We start from the raw sequence: 17,304 nt of genomic DNA, 5'->3' as shown, positions 1-17,304 counted from the left end.
AAAGATGAGAGATTAATGGCGAGAGACTTGCTTCGGCTCTCTCCTTCTCTGAACCAGCTATAATGAGCATTCCACTCCACATATTATGTACAAAACCTGTCTTGTGAGCTGAACACTCTTTATGTTTCGCTGTACCCTCATGGCAGATGCTTCGTTTTGTAACTACTGAACTGTACTTATAGTAAAAATAAAATGTATTCAAACTAAAAAAAAATGGATTGTCACAGAGCAATGGCCTGTTTCATGTTTTTAATTTCTTCATTTCTGACAGAGTGAGAATCAGGAAGGCGAGCCGGCATGTCGGAGTGTCACTTTGTGATCAGATGTGGGGAAACTATTTGGAGAGTAGTGCGTCACTTCAACACAAGTCATTATCTCTGTCAATTTGATGGCAAAGCTTCATGGACTATGATCATGATGTCTAATACACACAAGTAAATTACTCTCTGCACTACTTTGTCTCCCAAAGGTGCTCTCAAAGTAGCTGCAGTGAAACAATACAGGACATGATGGGAGACATGTGAGCATGCTCAGAACATCCCAGATGGCAACAAGTAAAGGGAAGACTGAGACATTCAGATGAAAAATAATCTCTTCTAGATTAAAGACATGTGTAGTGTGTATGATACACCTTTGTCTCTTGCCTTGTCTCCGTCTCCAGTCCCATCCAGCTTTCACTTTTTGACACTGAGCACATGCATGTGACGTCCCTGCTGTTGTCTCTTCAGTTCCATGCCACCTATGTTTGACCACTCTCCTTTGTATAGCACTCTTTCAAAGCATACAGTATTATTTACACGAGCAGCTCCAATAAAAATCAGCCATAGATAACATGACGACATGCTTCGATGTGGCAGATGAGAAAATCAGAAACTTAATCCCACAGATTTGCTAAATTGACACGAGCAGATCTACAGAATGTTGTGGGTGCATTTATATACACGTATAGAGACATGAGGAGATCTTAAACCAAAGAAACAATATGTAGGAAAAAGAAGAATACTGTTTAAAAAATAAGTCCTGCGTTCCTGACTTTACTTTAGTGAAAGTATGGCTAAATTATCAACAGCTAAATGTCAGCTCTAAGGAACTGAAAGTATTAAACGTAAACATACAAATAATGTAGAAAATGAGTGTGCGTGTAAATATTACCTGTGAGCTGCTTCAGTCAGGTGTGTCTGGGCTCACTCAGCTTAGTGGAACACCAGAACTCTGCCTGGCACATGTTCTGCAGCCTGAAACTGAATTTAAATGAACTATTAAGGCATTATTCATAAACCTGAAAAGATAAGGGTAAAATAATAATGCTGTGAAATGTAGTAAGAAATCACAAAGCTTTACAGGGTTCTTATCACAGCGGTGCTTACTGTAATATTCAGTAGTTTGTTATTCGTTAGGCTTTTTAACCTTTTTCCTTCCTTTTGTTTAACCTTAATTGCCTTCATACACTGTGTTACTGTTTCCATTTTTTGTACTTGCATCATTGAAAAGAAGCAAAATCAATAATAATCAGAAACTCCAGGCCTTTTTTTTTAGCTTTGGGTTTATCGAAGGCAGACGGTGTTAGAGATCAAGAACTCAAGGTTAGGTGAAGAAATCTCATCAAAACTATAGTAACATAAATGTGTTTGTGTGTGTGAGGGTATGTGCGGGTGAGCAGGCGTACAGTGACTCATTTTGCATCATCATAACGGTATGAGAACAAACGACAAGAAATGTTGTGCACGTCAGAAGTTCACTCCAGCACAGTCGCCTCCTCATGCTGCTTTTCAAAGGAAGAAACGTTATACAGCTACATTGCCCCCCTCTGTCATCCGAAACCTGATCCACACCACACTGATGGAATCCGTGTTTGTGTTAACCTAACGTCAGGACCCCAAAGGCTGCAGAGCTGTTGGGAGGCTGCCCAGGTCAATGCCTGACTAATTTTTAAACGGATCAGCTGCAGCGCACCAGATGTGGGGGGCCTCCTGCCACGACGCTCCCAAGTCTGTTCCCAATAAAACTCACATCCGGAGAAAGTAACTGTTTGACTGTTTTATATCTACAAACACACACTTACACACACACACACACACACACACACACACGCACACACACATGCACACACACGCACACACGCACGCTCGCACGCACGCACACACGCACGCACGCACGCACGCACGCACGCACGCACGCACACACACACACACCACATCCAACGCCAAGGATGTTTCAGATGGCTGGATATGAGACTGAGAAGGAACAATCAGGATATTACTTGCTTGTCTGTGTGTATGTGTGTGTGCGTGCATGTTTTGTGGGTTCATCATGTTGCTTACTGTAAATTTTGGGTGCATGTGTGTGTATGTATAAATGACTGTGTGTATGACTGTACAGTATGTCAGCCCAATCTGAGTAAGCGTGTGTCTCTATGTAACAGTGCACATGTGTTTGATTAAAAAACACATTAAGTCATCTTTCATTCCACCCGGCCTGTCGCATGTGTGTGTCTTTGTGTCTGTGTGTGTGTGTGTGTGTGTGTGTGCATTTGTGTTTGCATGTGTGTTGCTGTTCATTGTTCAGCTGAGCAGTTTCAGCATTTGAAGCGACCTCTTTCACAGCATGATTAACACTGCTCTTTGCTCCTCATTTAACTTCCTCTCTCATCATTTCCTCTGTCTCTCTCCTGTCTTTCAACTCCCTCCCTCTCTCTCTCTCTCTCTCTCTCTCTCTCTCTCTCTCTCTCTCTCTCTCTCTCTCTCTCTGTCTCTCTGTCTCTCTCTCTGTCTCTCTCCAGTATCCATTTCCTTTCATTTTCCTCCATGGCATGTTATGCAGTCGTGTGTGTAAGCACATGTTTGTGCATGCATGCTGGCGTGTTGTATAATTGTCTGCATGCTCATGCATCTACATGTGAATTGATGTGTTTAAGATGACGCTCTGCAGCGGTTGCAGTTGTGCCAGCCTTTGGTTGGTCGCTGGGCAGATGGTGACCTGCAGATGAACTTGCCTTTCTGCTCATTTGTTCAGCTGCCTCTAATTTTCCCTCCTCCTTTACATTAGAGAGGCTTGTGATCTTGTGATGCAGCTCTATGGTTGGACCACTAGAGGGCACAGCAGACCAGGTTTTGGTGCAGAGTTGGTGGCTGGCTCGGTCCCCCTCTGAGGAAGCTGCATGTTGCATTGCAGAGAGAAGCAGTGAATGTCATTGCATGTGTTCAGGGAAGTTGGGGGTTTTAATTGACCTCAGAATGTTTAAGTTCAAGCCTACAAAAACAGAAATAATATGTACCAAAAATTTGATAAAATGAAGAAAAATGTAAGGCTTTTTTTTGGTGTCGGTCAAATTGTTTTAGTCTTCAGGAGACTTTTTGTTTGTTTGTTTCAAATCTTGGGTTTGTCTTCCACCTCTTTAAAAGGAGGTTCAGAGAAGGACTCCTGCAGCTAGTAGGAATTTAGTCTCTTGCTCAAAGGCACTTTTAAAAAGGACATTATGCATCACACTTTTCTGAACGTCATTGTTTGTGTCCTCTCCCCTTGTTGTTTGCTCTCTTCAAATGTACAAAAATTTTAAATGATTAATTCTGTAATAAAAAAAACATGCCCTGTCACATTGATCAAGCTAATGTTTACTGCTATATAAAATAGACAGTCATGATACTCAACTATACTGTCTACAAAATAAGTAATGTTGACATATTTTGTTAGTAAGCATGCATTTTGATATTTTATCAATTCTTTTCAAAGTCCATAATGCCCACATTTCTCTGATTCCAACACCTTCAATGTGAGGAGTTGCTGCTTTTCTGTTTTCTGTTTTTAGATCACTGTAATGTGATTATTTTTCGGTTTTGGACGTGAGAGTCTGAGAATGCGTAATCAGCATTTCTCGCTATTTTCTTGCATTTTATAACCAAACCATTAATAATTTAATGGAAAATAGAATGATCGATAAAAAGAATGGAACTGGTAGTTGCAGTCCTACTTTTAAACCCAAACATATACGGACAAATGCTAATGTAACAGCTTGTCCCCTCATTCTCATGCATCCTTCTGTTTCCTGCTAAGCATCTGTGCTTATGTATGTGGGTGTGTTACCGTCTGCATGTGTGTCAGCGTGTGCCCAGCAAGGTGTGTGTGTGTGTTTGTGTGTGTGTGCTTTATGCAGGGCGAGTGTGCTATGGCCTCCCTCTTTCTCTCTCCTCAGCTCTTATGAATCGATGATCATGTGGTGTAAGGGAGATAGATGGCCCCCAGCTCCATCTTGTCTCCTCTAATTGTAAAATATTAGTTACATTAGACTCTGGCCCATGATTAATGGAACTTATTTGGAGGGTGGACTCTCGCACACACACACACACACACACACACACACACACACACATACTTTCTTCTTTCTTTCTTCCTTCTCTCCCTCTCTTGGTTACCAGGGGCCTCCAAAGTCTCTTCCTGAAAGAATTGAGTGATTTCACTTAAAGCGGACAAATAGGCTTCCCCCGGTAGAGAAAGTGAAGGAGAAAAATACAGGAAAGGGAGAAGAGGAGGAGGAGGAGGAGAGGAATTGAGGAACAGAGATAAGAAAGAGGGGAGAGCTTATGAAAGGGGGTAAATAAGAGCTCTACCGGGAGAGGTTTTAAAAAGTTATGGTGTTGGTTGGATCCAAAGGCATTTAAGCTCCTTGGCAGATAATTCTGAGTTAGATTATTCTGTATGCAGGATCACATTCGGAAAATGCAAAACATGATCAAGTCTTGATCGTGTTTACAAGCTGATCTCTGTGAAAAAGGGATATTTTTGTTTAATGCTAATATTACCTGCCTCACAAAATACAGCCAAAGAGGAGTTGCTAAGTTCAGACAATCGAGATTTGAAGTGTGCACTGCGGCACGCATGCATTTTAGGGTTTTTCTTGTTGTTTTAACCAGTTGTTCAACTGCCTCCAAGTGAGAGAAATGCATGCATGTACAGACACATGGACATAATATTTACACTCCTGTTTTGCACAAATTAGATGCGTGTCCTTGAGGAGCACCTGGTAAGGGCAATGTGACACACACCCACCCACACACACACACACACACACACACACCACTTAAGGCTGTGTGTAAAAAACAGCTTCTTCAGCTGCAGCTTGTCTCGCACCTGCTACCAGCGGAAAATGTCATCTTGCAATGTCATCATTGTGAAGATTGGCATTTTATACAGGCACATTTCAGTGTAATTATGAACGCTTTGCTCCACAGCACAGCAATCAGAATTTTCTGGCAGCACACAACTTGCAGTTTTATTATTTTATTGATACAGATACATTGTTCACAAGTGGAGGGAAAGTGACAGGGGGACACTGAAGGGGACACTTTTTAATTTCACAATACATTTACTGTATTTAATTGATTTGGTTCTTGCTCTGCATTTCATGGAATGCACTCACCACTCGCCAATGAAGAAGTGTAATTTTGCATAACCTGGTTCAAAATTTATACCGAAGATAAATCTAATTGATGCTGATTTTTTTTTTTTTTTTTTTTTGTCTTATTCTGCCTGTCTTCGCAACTTCTTCCAATATAACAAAGATAAAAATAAACAAATAGGAAAATAGATGTAGTTACAGTAACATGCTTCCCTTTAGTCTCTGACTGGGCCTGGTTCAGTTGGATGCTTGTGTTTTGGCACATATTCCAGAGATTTCACAGACTTATTAAGGCGACTGGCAATAAAAAAACAATGTGTGCATTTGGAACTCAAAGATAATGTACAGCACATTTGCTTTTTGAAGAATTGGCTTTTGCTATAATAAATCCTAAATGATCTGTGCACAAAGCATTTTAACCTTATTTGTAAAGCAGTTTATTATTTTTCAGACTACATTTACATGAGGTAGCTGCTCACAGTCTTGTAATGTAGACAGGGTTGTGTTGTAAGCCTGTAAATGCTGCTTACCCACCGTTCAAAATCTACCACCCCTACGTGTGAGGCAGAGATTAAACACAGACACCCTCCACGCAGCAAGGCATTAACACTGGTGGAAATTAAAGCAGCAACACCACAGTCTAGAAACACCCAATTACATGTCATTGTCTTTGATTCAAACTCACATTTAAATAAAACTACATACGTATTATTATTATCAAAAAATGTACTCAGGCATCAGAAAGTCGCTTCACTTCGTTTATACCTCATCACATCCTTCAAATAACACAAACATCTCTCTCCAACAGTATAACACACTGCAATAATCACTACACACTACAAAATCTCAGCTAAACTGCAAACACCACCACCTCTCCAACAGAGCACACGAGATGCATCTCAAGCTGTATAAACAGTTTAGGGGCTTTAAAATGAAACACTTACTTACCCTTCGAAGTGTCTACGCCTGGTTTTCTTGGCAGTAAAATTCATGATTACCTCTATGAAGTTCAGTTGCCAAAGAATGTTGCTGCCAGTGGACATTAGCATCAGATGTCTCAATCTCTCATGAAGCTTCAGCAGAGGTGAAGCTGAATGTGCCTTTTGAGGCGCCGTGCTAACGTTAGCGCTAGTTGACGGGTAGAGGAGTGACACACACCTGCTGCTTTGTCATTTTGAAAACTCTGACTTCTTTCTTTTTGAACCTTTAACTGTTGAACATTTCTTTCATATCTCGTAAATTCCATCATTTTATTCACCATTTTTTTTTCTACATGCAAGCATGTAAAAAAAAAAAAATTAACAATATTCATCTTAGACACATTAAAAACCATGTCTTTTAACCTTTTTTTTTCTTGTATGTTCACATCATGCGCAGTAATGAGGATGTGATGGATTATGTTGTCGGCCTAAGATGCAGGAGCTGAGATTTTTATTTACCACCACAGCCCTGATTGAGCATTTTAGCCTCAGTGCTTTACTCGATGGTAACTCAACAATAATTGAATCTGTGAGGATCCAAAGTGAAGTCTTTAGTTTCATCACCCACCTCTCCCTGCTGTTCAGATCTTCCACTCGCAATGTTGCTTTAACTTCTAGACGAGGGATGGGATCCTGGGACACACAGGGGTGCCTTGAGGCAGAAGTCCTCTAATTGAATTTTTTGCAAATACGTTGTATACAGTGTAAACATTTTTACGGTTTAGTGTTAAATGACTGCACTTTGATTATAAATGGCTACGTCACTGTGTTCTCTCGACGCCCAAGACAAATTTCTCCCGCGGGAGACAATAGAGGCGACAGTACTCTAACTCTAATCAGCAATAACTAAAACCACCCTCCTTTGGACTGCCTCGAGCAAAGTCCTGCATCTCAGTCTGCCTCTCTGTTTTCGGACTGTTTCTCTAACTTTGAGCTGTTGCCGCTGTGTGTTGAGGTCAAAGGAAGTTCATGATGATTAATGCAGCAGAGCAGCCGATGCTCTTTGTGTCAGAATGTGAGTGAGAAGCAGGTGGCCGGCATATCTATCAACCCCCACTGCCCTCCATTTTTTTTCTTTTTTTTCTCTTTATTGCTGAGAGACATGGATGACAGCCCGCGCGTATGCACACACACACACAAGCTCATATGCACCGACATATACAGAGACACGCGCACGCACTCATACAGACACACATGCAGTTGGGCATCCATTATCTGTGAACAGTGACAGGTCAGCAGCAGATTGTGCCTCCCTCAGTTCAGCAGGGACTCTGACTGAGGAAAAATAAGGCGAGGTTGGCCATGGAGTCTGCGTATACACACACACACGCACACGCACACACACACACACACACACACACACACTGAATCCCTCTGCAAAAGTTAACCAAAGTGATACGTGAGTGAGTGAGTGAGTGAGTGAGTGAGTGAGTGAGTGAGTGAGTGAGTGAGTGAGTGAGTGAGTGAGTGAGTGAGTGAGCAAACAGATGAGTGAAGGAAAACATGACTGGAAGAAATTTTGATGGTTTGACTGATAATATGAGTGAACGAGTGACTGAGAGTTTCTTTCCTTTACTCATTCATTTCATATAGAAAAAAGTGAGTGAGCGAGTGAAGGAAAGAAAACTAAGTGAACAAAGCAATGAGTAAGTGAGTGAGCGAATGACTGAAATTAGGAGTGTGTGAGTGAGACCCAGTGAGTAAGTGTTAGTTACAGTAATTCAGTGACTGAGCAAGCAAACAATGAGAGAACGAGTGTGTGAAGCAAACTTTGAGCTTAAGCACGGGAAAAAAACAGCAGAAAAGAGGCATGAAAAGTGAAAATAGAACAAGAGATGAAGACAGAAAGAAAAGAGCTGCTATTTTGGGTTCTTATTAACAGGTCCTACTGGTAGAGCAATTAATAATCTAGTTCAGTATTTAACATGGGACCTAGTCCCTGGTGGGGACGTTTTAGCTAGCTTTGATGCTGAAAGAGCTCCTTCCCCTACACCCCCTCTCCCCCCACAGTTCCTCTTCTCTCCTTAAGTGCCTCCCCTGGTGTTATTTGCGTGTTGGTTTTCTCTAGTTAAGCTAGGAAACAGACCAAATCACTATTCCCCAAACTTCAGGCCAATTTTCTATCAACACGCCAGCTCGTTGAGGGAAATGCTCTTAATTCATCAGAGGGAATCTAGAGAAGGGGAAATTCCCTTCAGGCTGTTTGAAGTAATGTAAATGTATTTATTTTTGGAGGGGGCTGAGGGTGTGGGAGGAGTTAAAAAAAGAATATATATTCCAAAAAAGCAATGGACACAAAGCCACACAGTGATTCATGCCACATTAATCAGAAGTCTGTAACATTTAAGGCGAGAATGCTGTGCTCTCCTATACTTTTACTTTATCTTTTGGTTTCACATTTGAGCCTGGCTCTCGAACTAATACATGATTCAAATACAAACACACAATTTGCTCTGCAGATACAAACAGCAACCATTTTTTTTGCAGTAATAATTGGGTTTTGTTTTCACCACTGTCCAGCCAACACTGGCATCATACCGCTTCTTCTAACTTGTCTATAAATCCATAGAAATCAGATAAGAAAAGGCACACGAAGGAGCTGCTGCAGACAAAGCCACGATGACTTCCCGTGATGCAGATTCACCAAAAGGCAGCTGGAGGTGTAGATAGTCTTCAGGTCAACAGTCAGACATTGAGCGGTATCATCCTGAATAACGTTTGATTTTGTCGCCAGACTTGATGCACAGGTGTTATTTTTTACCTCTCCATCAGATAATGAAGCTTGGTACTTTGTACAAACTGACAGTTGACAGAAATTGAGAGGCTAAAAAAAGTCTGATCTGAACCTTCCTCCACTGCAGGCCCATTTTAAAATTATGCAATATGGCCATATGAACTATTAGCTATACAATACCAGTTTTCTGTTAACAGTTATCTCATTTTTCCACTCACTTCAGTTCAGCTTAACATCCATCTGTGCCTCCTCCCGCTACGTGCAACATTGAGTTTTTAAGAAAAACATGCATTATGGCCCAGTGCATTTCTGACTCTCCCAACATCTCCTCCTTTTTCCATTTTTCCTTTTTTCTTGAACCTTTAACAATCACACAGCTTTTATTTCAACTCAGTTTGGATGTGCTTTTTTTCTTCAATGAAGGTGTATAAATCATGACTTAATATTTCAGTAATTTAGGTAGATGGTTAAATTGTGTGTGTAATTAAACTAAAACATATATGTCTGAGAGGCATAAATGAAGCAGAAAACAATTTAACATAGAGCATGAAGAAGCACAGACTATTTAAAACATCGTGAGGTTAAGTTCCACCCATGTCAGGTGTAAATCTGAATACACATATTTTGGAGGAAATTAACAGATATCCACAAGTAATAGAAGTATGATTCAATCCATGAAACACCTCTGAAAACACTTTTTCAGTGCACATGCATTGGCATTCATTTGTCTGTGTGTGAGGGTGTTGCTGCAGTTTGCTGAGTAATCTGGGAGCCACAGCATGCATGCAGGTTATTGGACAGATGGTTTAGCACATTTAATTGCTCACACCTTCTGTGTGTCTCTGTCTCTCTGCCTCCAAACTCTGTCTGTATCGCAGTCTATTTCATTTTCTCTCTGTCTTTTCTCACTAATATCTTCCTTAAATAGTCAAATTCTCTTTCTAAGTTTCAACTTTACACAATACTTTTAAATAACTATGCAACTGTCTTTTCTGCAGTATGGACACATGAATGTATGTGCGTGTCCTTTTGTACAAGGACCATGTCAAATGTTGGCGTGTATCATGAATTCAAAACACATGAAATAATGCCCTCCAGCAGTAATACACACACACACACACACACACACACACACACACACACACACACACACACACACACAAATCCACATATTTCCTCAGTTTTCTCCCTCTTTTTCTCCCGTACGAGCTTCACATCCACACACAGACCGTGCATATATTCACAAACATTTACCAAAACGCACATTGCAGAAGCACAAACGCACACATAGAAACGCATGAAAGCATGTATTAATGTGCACATGTGCAGAATGTGCGACACAGAAACACACAGACACATATACAGTGGCACATAAAGACCAGGAACAGCGTGTTGGCATCCAACCAAACGCTTCCATCCTTAAATGCCATTTGATGCCAGCACTGCCATCTGTTGCTGTCTTAAGATAGCTCCTCTCACAAGGCACAGGCGAGAAAACACTTTTCCAAGAGCTGTGGTATACTTTTCACATATGGCCACAAAACATTCAATATAAAGAGACTTTTGGTAAGTTATAACTTCAGTGCAATAATTGCATCCCCGCTGTCCTTCCTGTCACTCCTGAGTGCCATTTCAAATCAAAAACAACCCACGCCAAAAAAAAACAACAATGATTCAAGAATCCATTTGACAAAAATAGGTTTTCCCAGACTGAACAGCAAATAATCAAGATATCTGAAAGGAAGGAGAAGCAAATACTAATTCAATAAGTCATTCTTTATTTTTCTTTTGAAAGCTCCACATTTCTGACATGATTGTCAGGCTTTTGGTGCAGCAGATGGGATGAGATGAACACATTGTTAAATAACGGTGGAAGGGAGGAAAAAAAAATGCAAAAGAAAAAACAAAGACAGGGTAAAAAAGAGACAAGAGTCCATCATTACTTTACCTCCACTAGAGAGCACGAATGTGTGTGTGTGTGTGTGTGTGTGTGTGTGTGTGTGTGTGTGTGTGTGTGTGTGTGTGTGTGTGTGAGTGTGAGTGTGTGTTTATCGGTAGAGATAAAATACAGCAGGCGAGGGGGGTGAGTGAGGAGTGCATGTGTGCCAGGTGAAGGGTGGGCATGTTTGTGGCAGCAGTGTGATATAGGCATGCACACACACACACACACACACACACACACACACACACACACACACACACACACACACACACACACACACACACACACACACACACATGCGTATGCATTCACAAACACACACATACACACTCCTCCACCCACTGAGTCCTCTCCTCCTACCCTCCTCTTCACTTCCTCTCTCCCCCTTTTTCTCTGATCTCCATGCAGAGGGCCTTAGGGGGTTAATTAACAGGCTTAGATAATGCCACACTAATGAAAACAAGACCACTGTCGTCCCCCCCCCCACCACCACCTCACCCCTTCCGTCTTTCATTCTTAAAGGCTTTTGGCACCCAACCCGAAGTGTCTGTGCACTTAAAGACAAAAAGAACAAATTACCTATAAAGCAAAGTAAAAATGCATTGCACAGATTGTACAATGTCATTGATGAGCACCATAAATGAACTGGAGGATAATCTTAACTAAATTATGGTTAACACTTGATGCAACTAAAACTATTGGTTAAGGTGAACAAAAAGGTGTAGTTATGGTTAATGGTTATGAAATTAATTGCAAGTCTGTAATGTGATGCAAAATATGACTGTTCTGGGTGAGGGTTATGTAATGGAAAGGAGGATGACCAACCAAAAAAAAAAACTACTAACATCGATGCTGTTAGTATGTACGATCAATGCGACAGTGTATTGATATTTGTTCTTAAGAATGATGATAGATGTTGGAACTGACCTGTTAAATTTTCAGCCACTGACAAAGTGTCAAACCAATCACTATGCAGTTGAGCCAATCTGAAGCCTATAACATGATGTGAGGACTTTATTGTAGTGGTCTCAGTGATATAGTAAGCTAATGTATATGTACAAGCTAATGTACAATTTACTGAGCTGTGAAACACAAAACACAAATATGTACTGATGTTTCTCTGATCATCATGAGAATTATCAACTTCCATCCCTTGATGAATGCTGAAAAAAAAAAAAAAAAAAAATCCATTTACAGATCTTAAATTGCCCTCACAGTCCTTGGAGAGAATAGAAGGCGGCCAGAGAACCACCCATAGGAACATACTTCAACACAAGGATTTACAAAAGCTTCAATAAACTGAATGTTGACCGCAGAAAGTAATTACAGGAAGAAGTCCAAGAGTTACAGATGTGGACTCAGATTACGTTTGACCACTCTTCTGTATATTGTCACAAGAATCAAAGCTCGAATCTTTTAGAGCTTTTGAGACAGAACATCATTGTCTCGTCACAGTGCTATCCGGTTTTGTAGTTTTCTTAATTTTTGTTGTTTTATTTACAAAATTTCCATCCACACTTTTGCCCCACACCTGCCCTGCATCAGGATCATTAGTTTGCCCTATTTCAAGTCTTTTCGTCAGCCAAACAGCTCCTTCATCACCTTCCTGTTTCATTCACTTCATTCCTCTCATCTGAGCTTCTCCACCCATCTCTCCACCTGAACCATCATCAGTTTAGTTTGTATTTCAAAGACCTGCTGTCTCTATTTGGGTCCACCTGCTCCAATCTCATTTGTACCAGAATGACTTGACCAGTCATGGACTGACCAGATACATGTTGTTCAGCCTTTCATCCATCCTAAGGACTCTGATGGTGGGTCAGTAATCAAGTACTTTCAATCTGCCTACAAGGAGGACCCAGCTCTGGCCAAGAGATGGATGGCAGTTTGCTTGGAGTCTGTGTAGTGAAGCTGTGTTCACAGCACTCAACCTCCCAGCCTGATAGCCTGCAGCAGCCAAGCCATCCTGTTTCTGTCCTGCCTGCTTCACCAGCCTCCCTGGTCATCGCTCCCCTGGACATAACCATTAGCCTGCTCGTCTCATTCTAGCTTCTGAGTCAGCTAGCCACCAGCCTACTGGCCTCCTGCCAGCTCCAGGTTCTACCTTTACTGCCAATTTTGCCCATCTGTCCAGCATCCTGTCCATCCTCCAGAGTGGCTCCACCCTTTGGATCTGCCTCCTGGTTGCCCTCCAGACCTGCTTCAGTTCTTCCCTCAGGCCACCCGCCTGGAGCCTGTGGCTCCCCCTCTGTGCTTCCCCAAGACTACCCACTAGGGTCTCAGGCTCAGCCTGTTTCCTGCCCCAAGGCTGCCCACCTGAGGTCTTCAGCTTCGCCTCAATCATGCCCGTGGGCCCACTGCCTGAGGTTTCCAGCTCTGCCCCTGTGCATCCCTCCATCCTTTAGCTCCCAGGCCACTTGCCATGGAGTCCCTCTTGCTTCTCTCCTGTGCTACTCCAAAGCCTACTTTTCTCTCCACACTTTCTCCCCACAGCTGCCCTGCATCAGCCTGGTTCGTTCTGCCCTGTTCCCACTGCATTCCTCAACCTCAACCAAACACCTCCTTCCTTGACCTCCTGTAGCATTCACCTAATTCCTTTCACCTTTAGTTTGTATCTTAGTCCAGTTTTCAGTTCAGTCTTTGTTGAGTCATCTCATCAGTTCCTGTGTTCCATTTAAAAAAAAAATATTTTCAAAATAGTCAGCATTTGATTCTGTCTGCCTGCTGTCTCCTGCATTTGGTTCGCACTGCTACACTCTTGTTTGTAACAGAGGGTCATGGTGGAGCCAGCTGGCCCAGAGAAGGATCTATGTGGCCATGCACATCCTTGGCCAAACTCTAACACTGAACAGACAGGCGTTAAAATCTCCACCCATATATGAGTAGTTCACATGCCGTGATGACACCTGACACCAAACTCTATTTGCTTATGAAGGGGTGAGATGAAGCTCAAGCTTCAGATCATTAGTGAGTGCATTAGTAGATTGTCATCATCATCTTTTTGGGTTGACACGTTGCCAAAAGGCTGTGTAGTAACTTGTGAGACGTGTTTGCAACCTCTATGTATTTTGCTTGTGATTGGGATGTTTGAAATTAAAGCAAGCAAATACAAAAAAGTCAACCCCTCAATTAGAAGGACCTGCTCTGCATTCTACTTAACTGATGAGGCCAAAGAACACTCAGCACTGATTGTGTTGCTGATGTGAGCTTGGTAAACTGGTCGAATATTACTAATTAGAGAAAAATGAAGGCGTATCCAATATTTTATGACCATAACAAGAAAAACAGAGAGTGGACAAAGATATGGGATTACTAGAATGCTGGAGGAAAAAAGGAAGGCAAGGGGTCAAAGGTGATGGAGATAGATATAGAAAGAAAGACAACGTTTAGTGAAGTATGTAATTAAAGAATGTACATACAATTGATTTACTCATCTGTGATTATTTCAATGACACCTGTATGTATGTGGAGGTATTTATTATGTCTTTTTCTGCCAGGCAACAATTACACATTTCATCCTGTTTTAAATCCTGTTTTCTAAAAATTCTGTACACATAGAAGTCATTTGTTTGGTCAAAGATGTTCTAAAATGTAATTGCCTTCCAGATTATGCCTGATCTGTTGATGTTTTTCTTTTAAATTGATTAATTTATTTTTTTTGAGTGAACAAGTGTGTTTCTACCAATCACAGGGAATTAGGGTGGATGGTGGGCGCCAGAGACCAAGCTGACATCCTAAGCCAACAAAGGCATTTGCTTGAGGTTAGGAAGTATTGGGGTTAATAGTTAATAAAGTTAATAAAGATAAAGAAAGCAATATCCGATCAAGACTACACTGAGTGATTGCCAAAGACTCATCCTATGAAAATGTCCAATCATGCTGTGTTGCTGAGAGCAGATATTGTTGGGAAAGATTCCTTAAAAATGTTTCCTCTTCATGTTGATTTAAAAAAAATGCAGTCATTTTTTTTTCAGCCTTTTTTTTTAAAATTAGTAATATACAAACATAGGAGACAAGGTTGCCAAATGTCTGAATTTATCTTGTTTTTGCCTGTTTAATTCTGATTCTAATGCTATTTAGCTCCTCTTTACATATAAAATACATGGCTTCTTTTGTGCCCGTCGGGTACAAGTGGGTGCAAGTTGAATCACTATTGTGCAATACAGAATTTGGTATCAGATCTTGATTGCCACAAATGGAATTGAAACAATAAATCACATTAGCACTCATTATAAGAAAATCATTTTAATCTTTACTAACACATTACGGCTTTACACCAGTTCTGACTAATGTGACCAAGTGACAGGGAGAAGTATGATAGAGTTTAGATGGACAAAGCAAGAAAGAAAAGAGTGGAAGAAAGGGTTTAATTTAACAGAACTGAGGTTAATTTTGTGCTGCTGGGCCACACTCAGCATGTGGGCTGCTTTGGTTACTGGCACAGACCAGAGGACATGGATTAATGATGGCAACTTTGGCCATTCACAGTAGCTGGGCATGTGGATTGCTTAACGCCTGTGGCTTTGCGTGTGTGTGGAAGAGAGTGTCGGAGAGACAGAACCTTTTTTTCTTTTGAATCCATAACAAGTATAGCCTGTGTGTGTCTCTAAGTTGCTCAGCAGAAGTCAATTTCAATTTCGACCCTAACTCGAGTTTATACATCCTTTCCAAACTTTTTTAAAGCCATGCAATTCAAACCACAATCGCTCTCGTTTTTACCTAAACATCTCCCCGGAGATAAAACCGAGCTTGATTTGTGTTTATTTTTAAAGTCCATGGAGACGAACAGTAAGCACGCAGGGAGAGAAGAAAAAACGAGTTGAGTTGTTTGGGGGCATAACTCGCTCTCTCTCTAAGTGTAAAATGGGATGGGATATTCTGCCTCTCGGACTTAACGTAATGTAAGAGAGTGTGAAATTAAACTGCACACGAATAAAAGGGACCCTTCATTGTGTGCCGCCGACTAGCTTATCTGGAAATTCAGACAACTGGAACATCCAAAGCCTCCAAACTTGTAGCAATCCCCTTTGTGTGGCTCCAGAGCAAACAATGTAATATCAGAAAGCCGGAGAGGCTCCAAATCCTGTGTCAGATTGCCAAACACAAAGTAGCTGCCTCCGTGCACCCTGCATTGCCTCATTGCTTCCTCGCATCATGTCTGTGTGTGTGTGTGTGTGTGTGTGTGTGTGTGTGTGTGTGTGTGTGTATACTTTAGCCTGCCTGTGTCCGTCTTTATGTTTAATATTAGCAGACTGTGCACTCATCCCCTCTAACCCCATGTGTATGCCAGTGAGTGCTTCAAAAAGATTGTTTGCTCTTTAATTCTTGGCCTTTTACCTATTGATATTCCTTGCACCTATCCTTACGCCTCTTTTAAACCCCATATGTTAATTTGATTTAGAGCGTTTCAAATTAAATAAGAGATAAAGAGAAAAAAAGGGGAAAAAAAAGAAAACGAGGATAACGGCAAATGTACTGTTATTAATAACCTAAAGTACCAGAGAGGGCTCAAACTCTCTTCATTCTGCCCCTCCCTCGTCCTTCCTCCCCCCCTCTCCATTTTGTTTTGTCCTCTCTGTCTGTCTGTGAGTGAGTGAGCTAAGTGAAGTGGGTTATGATGGCGGTGTAATCGGCATCCCTCAAAGAAACGGCTGGTGCTATTAAGGGCCATTGTGTTTGCTGCAGTGATGATCAGATTCAATCTAGGGAGAACATTCTGTGCTGGAGCTGTGGCAAGGGGGGAGATAGAGAAAAATACCTTGCCTCGTTCTGCTCTGCTATTGTGTTCAAGGGACTAGATGTATGCACACTCTTCAAAAGATGCATATCGACTCAGGGAGCTGCAAAAGTTTAGTTCAGATGAATTTGTGGGAGCCTTCTGACTGCACAAAATGAGGCGAGTGTTAAGTGTTGGGTAATGTTTTGAGGATATATTTGTTTCAATAAGGACCTTGGCTGGGCTGCTCAGGCAGTGCAGATGAGAAAATCATTCTTCCTCTGCTCTTTGTCTTCAACTTTGCCCTCTTCACCCAATCTCTGATTCTGAGGCTAATATTTCATGTTGCCTTTATAAGGGCCAGAGGAAGCCTGAAGGCCAGAGAAGTCGAGTAGTGACCAGAAGGGTGGAGGTTCAAGCTAGGGTTACAGGCCAATATACCAGGCTTTTTATTGAGTATCAGTCATTTCATACACTGTTAATATGAAGGAAGGGCAGCAAGGAGGACTAGGGCTGCGTCATAGTATGAAGGTTTGGATT

General features: G+C 41.5%; 1 protein-coding gene across 6 annotated transcripts in view; it reads left to right on the top strand.

The window, feature by feature from the left end:
* The window catches only part of znf536 (zinc finger protein 536), a 223,851-nt gene that overhangs the window by 204,171 nt on the left and 2,376 nt on the right, over positions 1–17,304 (top strand). The gene's annotated exons all lie outside the window — the stretch shown is intronic.

The sequence above is a fragment of the Chaetodon trifascialis genome, chromosome 1 (genome assembly GCF_039877785.1).
Source record: "Chaetodon trifascialis isolate fChaTrf1 chromosome 1, fChaTrf1.hap1, whole genome shotgun sequence".
NCBI lineage: Eukaryota > Metazoa > Chordata > Actinopteri > Chaetodontiformes > Chaetodontidae > Chaetodon > Chaetodon trifascialis.
The sequence above is the reverse complement of the archived record's forward strand: the minus strand, read 5'-3'. Positions and strand labels throughout refer to the sequence as shown.